At 44.1% G+C, this 18062-nt stretch overlaps 1 long non-coding RNA gene across 3 annotated transcripts in view; it reads right to left on the bottom strand.

The window, feature by feature from the left end:
* Positions 1-269: 269 nt before the first annotated feature.
* LOC138580210 (uncharacterized) overlaps positions 270-18062 on the bottom strand; it is a 107318-nt gene continuing 89525 nt past the window's right edge. For all 3 annotated transcript variants that reach the window (XR_011304203.1, XR_011304204.1, XR_011304205.1), the window contains 2 exons: positions 9625-9834; positions 270-2747 (listed from right to left, as the gene is read on the bottom strand). This is a non-coding gene — a long non-coding RNA (uncharacterized lncRNA). The remainder of the gene's footprint in view (positions 2748-9624; positions 9835-18062) is intronic.

Below are 18062 nucleotides of genomic sequence, written 5' to 3' on the forward strand. Positions count from 1 at the left end.
TGTTAGGCAATATGGGGATGGTCATCGGTCTGGGATATTGGGGGTGAAGGCCGCCAGAATGGATATTCATAGATCACATATCACTTCCATTAAGTATGTTGTCGCGATATATTACACGGCACAAGCAAGTAAGGAATCTCCTTCCCCTACAATGAATGTGGCGCACAATAAAAAACGCTTTAATTTTTACCTCGGATTCTTTTTTTAAGAAGGCCTCCAACCCGTCTCACCCCTAACCTCCACAAACACACCGTGTTACAATGGGCTAGTGAGTAACAATAAGATATTTATTAATTCAATATTTAACGACCAATTAGTATAAGCAAATTACAAAGGCCACAAATGTGACAACACAAAAATGCAGTGACCTCTATAAAGCGACCAGGTTAAGATATAAGATATACTGTCACTATTACTTCCTTTTTTGATGGCAAAACAGAAGAAGAACAATTTACCACACAACGATAGCACGTATAGTTAAGCACTCCCCCTGCAACACTCAACCGCCAAACATCAATTGAACTTGATTCCTTTGAATGGAAGGCAGTGGCAGGGAGTAAGAATACAGAGGGAAAATCGGATTTGGGGTGGTGTCCACAGAAACAAGAAAGGGAGCCAGCAAAGCAGGGGAAAATCTGCTTTTGGATCACCAGTGGTAGAATGGGGTTTTTAATTATTTCTCACCACTGCTATGGGAAAGAAATAGAAATACGGGGAACTCGCTTGCTTATGTTTAGAAAGACAGGCAGGGCTTTTAGGGAAAACTAGTCAGCACACAAGGAGAAAATCGGTTTTAGGATATGCAACACATGGGCAATGGAGAGGGAATGCAAATGGAAATTCGTTTTGACCACACAATAGGGAAAGAGGAACAGAAGGGGAACATCGTTTTTTGGGATGTTAAGCTCAATTTCAATGCAAAAGAAAATGCAAATGGAATTCGTTTTTACTGAGGCTGCAAATGACAGGTAGGCTCTCGGAAAAGGGTTAGCTCACAAAAAGAAAATCGGTTTTGGGTTAGGATAACAGATGCAAAGAGAAATTACAGTGGCAACTGGAAATTCGTTTAGCAGGGCACAATTTAAACACAAGGACACATTTGTTTCTCAGAGTAAAATGGGATTAATTCCTTTGGGCAACACTTTATAACTATACCAATTCACAAGGCCCTTGGATGAGATGTTGGGTTTCAATTTCCCACCATTTAAATCCTGTGAAACAAACGGGGAAATTAATTGATTTACTTGCAAAAATATACTAAGGATTTACACAGACAAATTAGAGGTTTTTCATTGGGGATTTGCTAACATACACAGGCAAACAAAAGATTCTTCAATGGGCAGATGACTGAAATACACCATTTTACACAATGGGAAGTCAACTCCCTCCTTGACCTCTGGCCCCCACCCTTGCCATGTGCCTGTTCCTGACATCAAGAGGGGTCCTGTGTTGACATTAGCTGGCACATTCCAAAAGCTAATTGCCAGCTAAGGCAAGGTTTATGGCGGCCTAAGTGGCCTGGGGTCATAAAACTGGAGAGCAGAACTACCTTTATCTTGCCCACACCGTGAATTTGATCTCAGAGCCTTCCATTCTTTGTTTATTTATGGGAAAGCCCTCCTGTTTGAAGTGAGCCAGGCCCAAATCCCCATGACACCATGGACTTTGGAATCTAGTTTCCCAATTGAAGACACAAGCAGAGAGAAACAAAATCAAGGTTAGGCCTGCCCCCACTTAGCCAACATGGCCTTTTAACTCCATTTCACTTTAAAATTAACTCTTGGAAATTCATACAATTTCAACATGAAAAACCCTTGCAAAGTAGTTCCCTGCACACAGTGGTTAAATAAGGGCAACACAATTACATTATTAGAGACTTTTAGTACACATATGGCTGTGCATAGTGTCACTTTAGACGTAAAAATCAAAAATTCATTGTTAGTTTCAGCCGTGGAAAGGCCTTCATTTTAATGTAGTTCAACATCACCTTAGGGATTCGGTACACTGTTGTTTCCTCTGTGATGGGCTCATGATGGACAGAAACTGAGTTCATATTTAAAAAAACTTGCACACATTTTGATGAGCAGTACTTTAGTGTAAAGTAAAAAAAAGGAATGATTCCCTTTATTTAATGTTTGTGACAGAAAAATCTGCTCCACTGCAGCTGCAGGACACAATGCTGACATCCCATTGAGGGTTCTGTGGACTGCAGTTTCTGAAAATGTTATTTCAGCTCCCCAATAATTTTGGCAAACCTTGTCTCTTATCTTTCCCTTATGTCGGGCAGTTGGCATTCTTAAATGTTATGACGTTTTGAGATCAATTTCACTCCTTCTCGCTTTGATTTCATAGCCTCATTTTCCACATTAGTTATGGGCCGGCCTTTTACTTAGGGGCATGTCCCCCATTGACTCTGGCATTTTATTTATGGTATCCACGGCTCATTTCACCCCACATAATCCCCCCTCTGAGCACTTTGATGAGTTTATTCAGAGAGAAGAGCTAGGAGATAGTGGGGTGTCCATTTTGTATTGCATGGGTTCGTCCCAGGGATCTCTTTGGGAGCATGACTGCTCCTGAGACTCTCCTTCAGAGCACGTCTGATCTTTTCCTGGTCCTGATGGAGTGGTGCACTGGTCGGTCCTCCACTCTTTTCGGATTTTTATTTTCCCGTTATATTTTGGGGCCTGGGCCTCTCCCGTTCCGGCGGCTCCCCTCTGGTCTGCAGAGGCAAGGAGTTATTTTATCTGCCAAGAAGAACGGAGAGATTAAGTATTTCATACAATACAAAACAATTTTTCCAGGTAGGGACGTTAAAATTGATAACAAAAGAACAAGAGACATCACAATAAATACAATTACAAACATTGTTTTACAGGCCAATCATTTGCAAACACTTAAAAATAAGGATAATTGTTTTATTCCCTGTAAATGTATGATTTTCTTCATCTGGGTTCCAATTCTTTACCTTTGCCCTTCGGATGGTTCATGGGCTCTACCCTCACTGGGTTCTACAATACGTCGCCTGGGGTGACAACACTTCAACTGATTGATGTGCACCCATTTTTCTTCCGTATGGTCTCCTTTAGGAATGCGGATCTTATAGGCGACAAGTGAGATTTTATCTACAATTTCAAGGTGCTGCGCCAGGAATAAGGAACTTCGGCTCTTTGGTCTGGTTCCTTGGAAAATTGTACAAATAGACCCTTTCTCCTACTCAGTACTCTTTCTTAATGGTCTTTAAATCGTAGTGGGTTTTCATCCCCTCTTCTGACTTTTCCATATTTCGCTGAGCATACACAAAAGCATGCTAAAGGTATTTTTGCAAATTCTCAATATATTCATGTGTCATGGACGGATTGATCAGGGTCTGCTCTTGAGTTCTGTAGAGCAGGTGCCGAGATAGCTCCATTTTTCGTCCAGTCATTAGCTCAAATGGAAACATTTTTTTCGCAGAAGATGGTGTAGACCTGATGGCCATCAGGACAAGCGGTAGTCGGATATCCCAACTAGGCCCAGAGATTATTCAGGCATACTCTCGCTAGAACAGGCTGTCCTTCCCCCTCATTTACCTGAATGGGGAGAAACAACTGTTCACCCTTTTTCTGGATATCTGCCAAACTTTGAGCTGGTTTGTTATCATCTTTTGTCATTGGATTTGGGGTTTCTTCTAATTGTGGATCGGTATAACATTTTAGGGTATTTCCTTCCAGTGTGGAATGCCACTTGAAACTGGGAGGAAGGTTGATTTTCAAAAATGGAGAAGGGTTCCTATCACCAGTTTGCTCTCCTACCGAGATGACAGTTACGTCGGGACTTGATTGATCCTAAAGTGAAAACTGATTTGGTTAGACCATTGTTCGATCATTTGGCATGTGCCATTTAAACGTACATAGTTTCAGTTTCATTGGCCACTTAGTATGTGTCCAAAGGACCTTGTTCACACAGTCAGTTAGGGGTGATAACCTCCGGAGGAGGCCATTCCCCAGGAGACAAGTTGTGCCCTCTGGAGTGATGACTATCACCGGGTGTTTCACCCTATGTCACCCAATTTTGATCTCCAGATCAGCAGTCCCCTCGACAGAAATGGTATTTCCGTCGAAGTTTTGGAGTTGTCCAGGAAGAGGTGTGAGAGGAATTCGGTGACTCCCCCCTTCCTGAATTCATCTGGTCAAATCCTTTTTGGGCAGAAGGGTGGCTTGGGAACCAGTATCCACCAGCGTTGAAAATGCACCTTGGCCCTGTACCTTGACGGAGGCATAAAATCTGCCTTCTCTCTCCTCAAGGGGGCAAAGGAAATGTGCATTATTTGCCAGCTTGGCCGTTAAGCTTTTTATTTTGAATTCCGACACTGTATGATCTTGGGCAGTTTTCTTTGTCGGAGTCCGGGAAACTGTAAAGAAAATTTGGCACCCAGATATTTCTGGGATTTGGTTATCTCCTTTTCCCCCTGATTCTTTGCTGTCCCCCTTTTCCTGCAGATAGTCACTTGAACCGGTTTGGGGGGAGGATCCTTCATTTCTTTCAGGGTCTTCTGGGTGACATGGTTGGGGTTCAGATCGGTGGTTCTGGGTCAGTCCCCATACCATACCCTGAACGAGAAGATTTTCTTCCCTGAATCCTCCAGGGCTTCTTCCCTTTCATACTGGCCTACACAGACTTCCTCCACGAAATGGGTTTTCTTTGTCCCTTGGTTTCTCCTACTTACCCTCTGTTCCCTAGGTTGCAACTTTTAGGGAGTAGGATATTTGGGTTCAGGTTCAGAGTTTTCTAGTAGTTTTTCTCAGGTGAGAAAGGAAGTTTCCTCTAGGGCTTTTCACCCCCCTCCACCCGGGCCTCCTCTTCTGGAACGTGTTGTTTATCCGGGTCTATCCCAGTCATTGCTCTGGGGAACCAGACCCTGGGTCTGAGCTGTCCTGCACAGCCATGTCCATTTGAGGGTTCTGCTGAGCCCTAAATATGTGACTCAGGTCTTGGGTCAGGCTGTGGACCTGGCGCTCCAGTTGTGACATCTGCTCTGGTTGGTATGGTGGTCTAGGGTCATACCTTTGCTGCTCTTGGGAAGGGTAGCTGTACCTTCTCCCAGAGCAGCTTGTGTATTGAGGGTTTCCCTGGTAGCCCTCCATCCTTGGTCTACCTTCTCCCTGATTTTGGGGTCTAGAGTCCTGAAAGCGGAGAGAGAGAGGAGGATTGTTCTGAAGGTTGGGGTTTGGAGGGTACCTGGGGAGGAAACTTAATTTGGAAGGTAGAAAATTTCATCCCTCCCCAGGGATGTTTTGTGGACAGTTTTGCGGGATGCTTTGTGGGAAGTTTGGAGAGACGTTTCTTGGAGCCCTACTTACCTGATTTAAAACCCCCTTGTGCCAGTGGAGTCCATACATATCCCAAGATGGGTCTGTTACCCTTGTACCTTGGGCTAACGTAGGTAGCAGAGTCAGGTGATGCATTTTTTGGATACCCTGCCTGGCTACCACCCGCTTGGGATTGATCATAGGGTCTCCTTTGCCCCTAATTTGGCTTATTAGAGGGAGGAGTATTTTCGGGCCCCCCATTTCTAAATGGGGGTATTCTTCACCTCTGCCATCTTGGCAGCAGCAGGGGTGTTGGATGGTTTGGGATTTTGGGAGTATTTTTGTTTTCAACAGGCTTCTGGACCTCATAGATCCAGGTAGCCTGTTCTATTACCCAATCCAGTGTCCTTTACTCATGGAAGTCCCCTACCAATTGGGTCATGATATACTTATGGAGGGCATGAATATACGTATTAATAAACTCCTTAGTATTGGTGCGCACCCGTGTACAGGTCTGGGCAAATGCCCGCTTTAGTTCTTGCACAAACTCTCTAGGTGCCTGGTCCTCTCCGCAATGCAGGTTGTAGGCCACTTTGTGGGCCACCTGAGGGTTCATATGCACAGAGAAGTGTTTCAAGATGGCTGCCTTGTAAGAAGACCATGTTGAATGATCTTGATCCTCCAGCCCAGCAAAGAGGCTGGAGTATTCCGGGGAGAATGTCCACAGACAAACTCCATGGAAGTGTGATCATTTTTAATGCCAAATGATGTCATCGTCTGGTCATACAGCTCCAGATGCTCCCATACTGAGTACTTGGCATTTTTGTGGTAGGGAGTCATGAAGCTTCTGATGGCTTTTATTTGCCAAATTGGGTCTTTTACAAGATTTCTCTTTTGTTTGGCAGCCTTCTTTTTCCGCTGCAGCTGAGTCCATTCACCCTCAGACTGAGAGTTGCTACTATTTGTGATCTACTCCCTGTCCTCTAGGCGCTCCATGATTCTTTGAGACTGGTAATCCCTCCCAGAATGACGGGGTCTGTTCTCTTCGCCCCTGAGCCGCTTTGGGCTCTTTGGGCCACTTCCCTTGGGCTCTCCCTTTCGCACATGGGAGTACTCATCTTGCTCCTCCCTTCTTCTGGATGTGGTGGAGAACTCCCCCCACCTCCCTGAAAGGGTGGAGGTTTTCAAGATGCTCGTTTGAGGCCTGGTCTCTGATTCTTCCCTATCTGCAAAGTGGACCAGATGGCGCCTTTGTAACATGTGTTTCTGCCAGTCTAGCTCCCTGATCATCTCATCATAGGAGCCCTCGTGGTCAGATGTATTTGCTAAGAGGTTTTTAAACCTAAATAAAGAAGAACCTCCATTAATATCTGACAGGGACTGGCCTTCAGGCTCAGTTATACTAGGATTGATTGTGTCCAGCTGCCTCATATTTCCCTTTTCTTGTAAATTGTTAGACATGATGTTAGCAGCGCCCTGCGCACGTAAGGTGGTGAGTTGGCTTGAGGCCCCTAGTACAGAGGACATCCCACCGTGGTCAGGGTTTACCCTTCCATACCCTAACTGTTCGGATTTCCTCAAGGCCTGATCAAATCTAGCCAGTTCCTTCTCTAATCTCTCTGATTTATCTTTCTCAGACCCTATCTCTTGGTGGGATATAGAGGCCTGAGGTTTGAGCTCCACTACCAGGGAGTGAGTAGCTTCTATGACCTTGCTTTGTCCCACTACTTGGCCATGGAGTCCCTTGCTCTTCTCACAAAGGGCCTAATTTTCTTTCTGTGAATCTTGTATCATCTGGGAATACTCAGACCTCTTCTTTTGCAGGAGACTAATCTCCTCACTCTGTGCATTTTTGGTCTGTGTTGTCTGCTCTAGGTCAAATTCTATTTGTCTCACATGTCCCATTAATTTTTCATTTACTAACCTCATGTTAGTCAGTTCCTGAAAACATTACTCGCTTTTCTCAAGGTCTGTCTTTAACTGGCACACTTTCTGGCACAGGGCATTTTTTTAATGACACAATGTGCTTTTCTGTTCACTGAGTTGATCTCTTTGGCACTTCATAGTGCTCAAATTCTGGCACTCCTGGTTGAATTCTGCCTGGGAATGGACCTCCTTAATAATTAACATGGCTATTCTCATCTTTCAGTTGCCTAATCTGTATTTGAAATGCACACATGTCCTCTAAGCAGGCTCTATTGTGTACCACTTGTTCATTCAATTTTAGTTGACTCTCAGGTTCTCAACACCTTCTTGATACTCCTCTATTAGTGCAGAAAATTGAGTCTCTCGCTCTGAATTCATTTGTTGCTGTGCCACTAACTCATCCTTTAGCTGCTGAATGGTGTCCTCTAATTTTAACTCTGATTTTTGGCTCTTTAGCACTTTCTCCTCTACTTGCCTTAACCCTTTTCACAGAGTCTACATTCTCCTGGTATCTTTCTTCCATGATCATCATATGAAGTACATGTATGCTGTGAGCGGGGCCATTTTAATATGCTCATCTCTGGTGGTCTGCGTCATATAAAAATATGTCAGGGCTTGTTGTAACAGGCCACTATCCTGCCACACATCCATTTTTATAAAGGTAACCTCTTGCATCATTCTAAATTGCCATGCTTCACGTTCCTGTTCTACCCATTCCCCTTTAATGAACAATTTGGATAGAAGGTGCTTACTAGCCTTGTTAATTTCTATGGTCCTCATTATGAAATGTGTTCTGCACCTAATGGGTTCTTTATGCAAGGGCAAAACCTCAACCCTGCTTTTGTTTAGTTCATTTTCACAATGCTTTATTTACACACACAGCCCTGAACTCAGGGTACAGGTTTGGATGGCGCCTTCACAATTAAACCCAGCTTTCTATACACTAAATGGAACAATACCTTCAATGGCTAGTCTGCTGTGCTGCACTGTCACGGGTGAAAAGACTTTTCTCAATCACGGCACAAGTCCCCACTTTGTCGCGATATATTACACGGCACAAGCAAGTCAGGGATCTCCTTCCCCTACAATGAATGTGGCGCAAAATAAACACGCTTGAATTTTTACCTCAGATTCTTTTTTTAAGAAGGCCTCCAACCCGTCTCACACCCAACCTCCACAAACACACCATGTCACAATGGACTAGGAACCAGGCCGGTGTGCATGAATAAGATATGTATTACTTTATTATTTAATGACCAATTAGAATAAGCAAATTACAACAGTCACCAATGTTGTAGCAACACAAACATGTAGTGACCTCTAGACTAGGTTACGGTATACTGTCAGAATTACTTCCTTTTTTAATGGCAAAACAGAAGAACAATTTACCACAAAATGATAGCACATACAGTTAAGCGATCTGCCTGCAACACTCAACCCCCAAACATCAATTGGACTTGATTCCTATGAATGGAAGGCAGTGGCAGGGAGTAAGAATACAGGGGGGATATCGGTTTTGGGGTGGTGTCCACAGAAACAAGATGGGGAGCGAGCAAAGCAGGGGAAAATCCATCTTCGGATCACCAATGGAAGAATGGGGTTTTTAATTATTTCTCACCACTGCTATGGGAAAGAAATAGAAAGACAGGGAACTTGTTTGCTTATGTTTAGAAAGACAGGCAGGGCTTTTAGGGAATACTAGGCAGCACACAAGGAGGAAATTGGTTTTAGAATATGCAACACATGGGCAATGGAAAGGCAATGCAAATGGAAATTCGTTTTGACCACACAATAGGGAAAGAGGAACAGAAGGGGAAAATCGTTTTTTGGGATGTTAAGCTTAATTTCAATGGAAAAGAAAAAGCAAATGGAAATAGTTTTTACTGAGGCTGCAAATAACATGTAGGCTCTGGGAAAGAGGTTATCTCACAAAAGGAAAATCGGTTTTGGGTTAGGATAACAGATGCAAAGAGAAATTACAGTGGCAAATGGAAATTCATTTAGCAGGGCACAATTTAAACACAGGGACATATTCGTTCCTCAGATCACAATGGGATTAATTCCTTTGGGCAACACTTTATAACTATACCAATTCACAAGGCACTTGGATGAGATGGTGGGTTTCAAATTCCCACCATAAAAATTCCGTGAAACAAATGGGGAAATGAATACAAAAATATACTAATGAGGGATTTTTTCCATGGGGATTTGCTAACATACACAGGCAAACAAGAGATTCTTCAATGGTGAGATGTCTGAAATACACAGGCAAACAAAGGATTCTTCGATGGGAAGATGACTAAAATGCACTGGCAATTGGGGGTTTTCAATGGGGAATGTTCAATGGGGGAAATATTGAATGCAATGCTACAAGAATAAAGAGTGCATGTAATTTAGGGCTACTTACAGGAGAGGACTGGACTGGACATCAGGGGCCATCAGAGCACCACTCCTCGGACAGCCAATGGGGTCAGTCAAGGATTTCCTCCTTCCTCCAAGGCGTCCCAAGACAGCTACTAGGTCTCTGGGCTCCTCTGCAAGATTTGGGCCTCACTGCTTGGATGTTGCTTCAGATTTTGGCATGTAGATCACCTCAGGGGTTAGTGGCAAGAGTTACCTAGTTATAAGACAAGTGACATCACAAATGTGTCAGAGTTCCCGCAAAAGGGATTGGTGCTGTGTGACTATTCCATTCTCATCTGTGTGCTGACAGGTTTAGAAAATGAAGGAGTGTTTTGAACTGGCTAGGGGAGCAGACCACTTCATCATCGTCCTTCGACAGGGGGCTTGGTCTGGTTCAGAGACATAGAAATCTCACTACATGACAAGTGCCCTTGCTCTACATATTTTGACACATATGACAGCATTTTTAAACCTATATTTTACTGCGAGTCAAAGGACGCAACTCAGGAATTTGTATGTCATTCCTGTGCGGAGCTACAGTTTTCCCCATATACTCCAAAATGTGAAAAAATGTTCCTTGGTGGGCAGCATTTGAATCATATGTTACATGTTTTATCAAATTTGTATGGTTCTCACATTCATACGGAAGCCACATGAACTTTTTTTTATTAATAACTTTTGATATGTTGGGCCCACAAAAATTGTTTTTAGGTGGTGAGAAGCGGCTTGCTGACAGCTTTTCAGAGATCCTACCATGACTAATGTGAGGGTACATTTTCTTGATTTTATGTGATAAAAAACATTTCTCTCATTTTACACAATGGGAAATCAACACCCTCCTTGACTTCTGGCCCCCACCATTGCCATGCACTTGTTCCTGACTGTGACTTCAAGAGGGATCATGTGTTGAGATTAGCTGGCACATTCCAAGAGCTAATTGCCAGCTAAAACCAGGTTTATGCGGCCTAAGTGGCCTAAGGTCATAAAACTGGAGAGCAGAACTACCTTTATCTTGCCCACACCGTGAATTTGATCTCAGAGCCTTCAATTCTTTGTATATTTAAGGGAAATCCCTCCTGTTTGAAGTGAGCCAGGCCCAAATCCCCATGACAACATGGGCTTTGGAATCTAGTTTCACATTTGACGACACAAGCACTGAGAAACAAAACCAAGATTAGGCCTGCCACCGCTTAGCCAAGATGGCCTTTTAACTCCATTTAACTTTAAAATGAACTCTTGGAAATGCACACAATTTTAACATGAAAAACCCTTGCAAAGTAGTTCCCTGTACACGGTGGTTAAAGAAGGGCAACATAATTACATAATTAGAGGCTTTTAGTGCACATCTGGCTGTGCATAGTGTCACTTTAGAGGTAAAAATCGAAATGTCATTGTTAGTTTCAACAGTGGAAAGGCCTTCATTTTACTATGGCTCAACATCACCTTATGGATTCGTTACACTGTTGTTTTCTCTTTGATGGGCTCGTGTTGGACAGAAACTGAGTTCATATTTTAAAAATCAGACATTTTGATGAGCAGTACTTTAGTTCAAAGGGAAAAAAACAGAAGGATTCACTTTATTTAATGTTCATGACTGAAAACAATCTGCTCCTCTGCAACTGCAGCACACAATGCTGACATCCCATTGAGGGTTCTGTGGACTGTAGCCTCTGCAAATCTTATTTCAGCTTTCCAATAATGTTGCCATTCTTAAATGTTATGACATTTTGAGGCTCAATTTCACTCTTTCTCTCTTTGATTTCACAGCCTTATTTTCCACATTTGGTTCAGGGCAGGCCTTTTACTTAGGGGCATGTCCCCCACTGACTATGGCCTTTATTTATAGCATCCAGGGATAATTTCACCCCACTATGGACAGGGAAATACACAATATGCAGATAGAGATATTATGCAGGCTTTTTGTAATTTCTATACCTGCTTGTATGCCTCACAGACCCAAGTTTCACAATCTGAGGTGAATGACTTTCTAGATAGGCTGACGCTCTACTGGCGTGAGGTGGGCGGAAGGGAATGGCTGTGCCAACCCATCACAGAGCAGGAAACCCTTCAAGCAATTAAGGCATTGCCTCCGGAAAAGCCCCTGGGCCAGATGGATTCACAGCCAAGTTCTACAAGTACATTGCACCACGGTTGGCTCCACATCTTCTGAATGTGTAACAGCAGGCACTGCGGGATGGGAATCTGCCAGAGTCCATGAGGGAGGCCGTGGTCATGATGTTGTTGAACCTGACAAGGCTACAGATTATTGTTCCTCTTACCACCCCATTTCGCTCATTAACCTAGATAATATGTTACTGGTGAAATTATTGGCCACAAGGTTAGCCTCCCTGATGGCAAAATGTGTTAAATCGGATCAATCAGGGTTTATGCGGGACGCTCTATCTCATATAGGTTGTGCTGCATATTTGGGTTAATGTCAGCGGTCTGCCAGGATTACCTCATGGTGGCAGCAATATTAGACGTTTAGAAGGCGTTTGACTTGTGTAGTGACCCTTTCTTTTTGCGGTTTTACGATGAATGGGGATGGGACTACACACATTAACAGTAGAACAGAGAGAGATGCTAGATACCCCCTCACCATAGAAGAGATACAAGGAGTTATCACCATGTTGCCCACTGGAAAAACACTGGGAAGCAACGTACTTCCAGCTGAATTTTATAAAGAATACACAGATCTAATAGCCCCACAATTACTTCTAGTCCTAGACAAGGCATATGAGATTGTACCATGCCCGATACGATGGAACAGGCAGTGATACTCCCTATCCCAAAACCTGTGAAAGATAAAACATTATGCAAAGCCTACCGGCCAATGAATCAAGACACCAAGATTCTCACGGCAGTATTGGCCGAGGGGCTAAAAAAAGTAATCACCACGTTAGTCCACCCTGACCTGACAGGTGACGTTCTGGGTAGAGCCACAACAGAAAATGACTTCAGGAAGTCATAGATAGGACACACGGCAGACCAGAGGGCTGTGCAGTAGCGGCATTAGATGCCATCAAGGCATTCGATTCTGTGAAATGGGAAAGTTGTTTGCCACCCTAGAACAGTATGGGATAGGACACGGATTTATGAGGTGGATATGCATGCTCTATGCAAGACCATCGGCAAGATCCACATAGGAAAACATATATCAGACCCATTTCTGAGCCGTAGAGGCACTAAACAGGGCTGCCCTCTGTTGACCCTATTGTACATCCTGTCACTGGAACCCTTAGCGATTTACATGAAAGAATCATTCATAGACACAGGGCTTCAAGTAGATGGAACCATACATATAATATCCCTCTACGCAGACAATATACTGCTGTATATAAAACACCCAAAGGACAAACTAGAGACATATTTAGAAGTACTAGATAATTTTGCACAGCTATTAGGAATTTTAATTAGCAGAAGTAAATCCTGCTTGTTCCCCCTGGCAGGGTAGCTAGGAATAGCACAAGATCGACTTCCCCGCCTTGGCCTCCAATAGAACACACACACGTTTCGTTATCTAGGCATAAACATATGCCATAACTTTGAAGACACCCACCCTACAAACACACTCAGGGCAAAAAAGGGCCTAGAAGCATCCATAAAGGTTTGGGAAGAATCTCACTGGTCAAAATGATAGCTCTCCCCTGACTACTATACCACTTTATAAACGTACCATACCTCATACAAAAGGCCTTCTTCAGAGACTTAAATTAGGTATTAAGCAGCTTCAGATGGGAAAAAAGCCAGAAAAGTGTTGCCATGGAGCTACTATGCAGAGACTACTCAGAAGGAGGTGTGCACCTCCCAAACTTTGAAATATACTACCTAGCAGGCCAACTCCAACATGTAGCTAGCTGGCTAGCAGACAGGAAAACGGTCGAACATGCCCTACTGAGCACCACCATAGCTCCATACATCCTCAAAGAAGTGCTATGGCTATAGGAAAAGAGAATCGTACAACCTCCAACGCTCCTGCAGCTAGGTCAACAGATATGGAACAGAACAAAGAGAATACTTAAAGTAGAAGAATCATACTCGCCCCAGATACCATTGGCAGCCCTGAACGGAACCAGCAAAGAACACCTCAAACAAAGTAGAACCTACTGGGAAGATAAAGGACTGACCACGACGGGAGATCTTGCCCTCACTGGGACCATAGTAGAGTTCCAAGACCCAGTTAAAACTCACAAAGCACACCAGGGCCAATACATAACTTACGCAAGATCCATCAGACATCTGAGAACCAGATGGCCATCTCCAGCAACCTTGCAAACCGAAAACCCGGTACTGGGCCAGCTGTACGACGTAACCCGAGGGGGGACACATGGTCTCCAGAATATATCAAACGCTCTAAGAAAAAATACCAAAAGACCTATACAAAGGGAAGCAAATATGGGAAGCAGAAATAGGAAGAGAAATCACAGTTAAAGAATGGTCCAAACCGATGCTGTACCCCAAAAAGGACTCCAGAAATGCCAGGCTGAAACAGCTACAATTCTACATACTACACAGAGCGTACTTGACACCTAAAAGGGTATCGCACTTCCCAGGATCAAACACACAGAGCTGCCCAAAATGCAGAGAGGAAAAAGCAGACGTGGGACACATGTTCTGGTTCCGCCCAAAGATACGCACATACTGGCGAAATATTGAACAGCGCCTGCGAAGGAATGGAATAAAAGGCCAAGAATGGTCGGCTGAGGCCTGTCTCTTAGGACTATACAAATTCCTAGGGAAAGACAGGGCAATGAAACTGATGATAGAACTAGCATGGGCGCTGGCCAAACAGCGAATAGCAATGGTGTGGAAAGCTAAGGAAGGACCGAGCATAGAAACATGGTGGAAAGACTTGAAAAGGTGGACGATGGCGGAGACAGCAGTTTGGTACGAAGCGCTAGGAATGGAAAGAAGGGAAAGCTCTGCAGACATCAAATTGTGGAATGTACTTGTGCATGAACTGTTTACCTCATCAGACAACAAACCCCCTGAATACAGCACTCTGTGAAAAGACATTGACGGAAGATATGGGGGAAACACCAGGCCCAACAAGCCGTTCTCAATGACAATCTGACCCAAGGAACTTGTAGCTTTAAGTAATATAGTTCATGCACACAGTTACTGTTTGAATTTGGGGTTAGGGCGGGTAAGGAAGGGAGGGTGGCAAAGGGAATTTAACAGTTACTATGTATCTGTACAGTGATCGAACATGTTTAATTATACTTGTAAAACTTCACTAAAATATTTTTTTTTAAAAGAGAAAAATAAGGATTTAAGAAGACCAAGGAGAGGGTTTCTCTATATTTCTACTGGCCCAAGATGGGGTCTGATGTAGATAAGTTCTGTAGATGCTGTCACACTTGTCCGACTTCTGGCAAGAGTGGAGCCAAGAAGGTGGCACCTTTGGTGCCCCTCCCAGTGGTGGGAGTTCATTTTGAAAGAGTAGGGATTGCCATAGTTGGTCCCCTAGACCCTTCCACATATTCAGGCAACCAATCTATATTGGTGTGGTAGACCACGCTACCAGGATTCATGAAGCCAAACCTATGAGGACTGTTACTGCTCAGGCATTGGCTAAGGCCCTCCTTGGTATTTTACCAGGGTGGGTTTCCTAAGGAGGTTATCTCAGACAAGGGGACCACATTTATGTCCCACTCCAATCAAGCCATGTGGAAAAACTGTGGAGTGACCTACAAGTTCCCAACGGCCTACCATCCCCAAACCAATGGATTGGTGGAGAGGTTTAATAGAACTATGAAGAGCATGATAGGTGCCTTAGAAGAAACCCTTGGAAGAAAGTGGGACCTTCTACTGCCATGCCTTCTCTTTGCTGATAGAGAAGTCCCTCAGGAAAGGGTTGGCTTTACCACTTTGAGCTCCTCTATGGTCATCCGGGTAGAGGTCCATTGGCCCTAATCAAGGAAGGGTTGGAGAGTGCTCACTCCCTCAAGCCAGTGAGAGTCACTGACAATGTGTTAGATCTCCGAAGGAGAATGACACAAATGATGACAGAAGCTTCAGATAACTTGAAAGCAGGTCAGGCTCTAGTTCAACATTGGCATGACCAGAAGGTTTACTCAAGACCAGCTAGTTGTAGTTATGGTACCTACAAGGCAGAAGGCCTCACAGGACAAATGGATGGGACCCTTCAAGGTTGTGGGCAAACTTGGAGAGGTCAATTACTTAGTGGACCTGGGTAATCCCAAGGAGGTCCCCAGGGTCTTTCACACTAACCGCCTAAAGGCATGTGTATCCAGACCAGAACTGGGAGCTTGCTCTTAGCATCTGATCAAGAGGAGGAGGAGAGTGAACCTCTACCTGACCTTCGCAGGAGACAGCCTTTAGATGGAAAAATAGATGGAGTTAATCTCTCTTCTGATCTGACTCTGAAACAACAGGAGGAGTGCAAAGTTCTGTTAAATCAGTTTGCCTCCCTGTTTTCACTGACACCAGACTTGACCCCTTGGGGCCAGCATGATACTCAGTGGTGACTGTCTCCCTGTTAAAAGCAGGGGTTACAGAAAGCCAGACCATGTAAGAACGCACATAAAGGAAGAGGTCAAGAAGATGCTTGATCTCGGGGTAATAGAGCCATCTACAAGTCCATGGGCTAGTCCAGTTGTACTAGTGGCAAAGGCAGAATCCAAGGAGTTGAGATTCTGAGTGGACTATAGAACTCTTAATGCAGTCACCACAACTGATGCCCATCCTTTACCTAGGACAGATGAGCTGGTGGATAAACTTGGTTCAGCCAAGTGCCTCAGTACATTTGACCTAACATCAGGCTATTGGCAAATAACTCTGACAGATCATGCCAAGGAGAAAACTGCATTTTCTACCCGAGGAGGCCTCTACCAGTTTAAGGTTATGCCTTATTGACTCAGAAATGCACCTGCTACATTTCAAAGGATGGTAAATCATGTTCTGAGTGGGAGGGAGGACTTCTGCATTGCATACTTGGATGGCATTGCAGTGTTCAGTCGCACTTGGGAAGAGCATCTTGACCACCTTTGATATGTTTCACAGGCTCTTGAACAGGCCCATTTGACCATAAAGGCAAGCACAGGTCATATTGGTCAGAGTAAAGTGGTCTACCTTGGACATGAGGTAGGAGGAGGTGAAATAAGGCCATTGCCTAGCAAAGTACAAGCTCTACAAGACTGGGCCTCCTCTACTACCTAAACCCAAGTGAGAGCCTTCTTAGGCCTCAGAGGTTACTATAGGATCTATAGGAACTTCCTTAAATGTGATCTCCTTACCCAAATTCCCCATGAAGGTCAGGTGGAATGAGGAGTTCACCAAGGCATTTGAAGGATTTAAGAAAGCCCTTTGTCAAGCTCCATTCTTAAGAGCTCCTGACTACAACCAATCCTTTATTGTACAAACTGATTCTTCAAATACATGAATAGGTGCAGTTCTGAGTTAGCTGGATGAGAAAGGCAGGGAACACCCTATCTGCTTCATCAGTAGGAAACTGTAGGATCATGAAACAAGGTGGGCAACAATTGAACGTGAATGTTTTGCCATTGTGTGGTCTTTGAGGAAGTTTACACCATACTTGTATGGATCTACTTTTGTAATTCAAACAGACCACCAACCCTTGAGATGGTTAATGCAGATGGATGGGACAATCCTAAATTATTAAGATGGTCAATCAGCCTTCAGGGGTTTGATTTCACCTTAGAACACAGGTCAGGGTGTAATCACCAAAATGCTGATGGTCTCTCCAGAAAGTATGACCGACTGGAGTAAGGAGATTCATCCAGGAGTGGATGAAATCCTCCTGTCCCTTAGTCTGGGGGGGACGTATGTTAGGGAGAATTCTCAGAAATGTGCTAATTCCCTTCTACCTTAGAGACTCCCAGCACTTTTTGCTGGACTTTAGGACTATTCATTTTTATCCTGGAGAGAGTGAGACCTTTTTCCCACCCTCTTGTGTATTTTTCTCTAAACTGAACTCTGTGTTTCTTTTGGTTTTGGAGTCTGACAAATTCCATAGGCATCATCTTTTTACATTGTGTCACACAGCACCTTCAATGCAGTGACACAGGGAAGGTTTTCAGATTTCCCAAAGGTTTAAATACCTTCTATTGGTGAAACTACTATTTCCAAGAGCAGTGAAGCGAAATTGACTTTACTTGCAATTGCACCCCAGTAAAGCACCCATGGGTGCCCAATTTGTCAAAATGGCCCTGATCTTCTTTTTTTCCCAAGTCTTGCTGGAAAGGTCCTTCTTGAGATTTACTCTGCACGCCAAACCAGGTTTGGCCCCTTTGTTCATTTTATCTTTGGCGAGGTTCACTGCTGAAGCCCACCTCTGGTTTCTGCGTGACTGGCAGGGCAGGAAGCGAGGGAGGTTCCCAAAACTGCCTTTGCTTAATCTCCCAGGTGACAGGAATGCACCCAAAGGTGATTGGCTGGCTGGCTGTCCTTGGAGGACAG

Source organism: Ambystoma mexicanum, chromosome 3p, assembly GCF_040938575.1.
Source record: "Ambystoma mexicanum isolate Mex_15411 chromosome 3p, UKY_AmexF1_1, whole genome shotgun sequence".
Classification (NCBI taxonomy): domain Eukaryota; kingdom Metazoa; phylum Chordata; class Amphibia; order Caudata; family Ambystomatidae; genus Ambystoma; species Ambystoma mexicanum.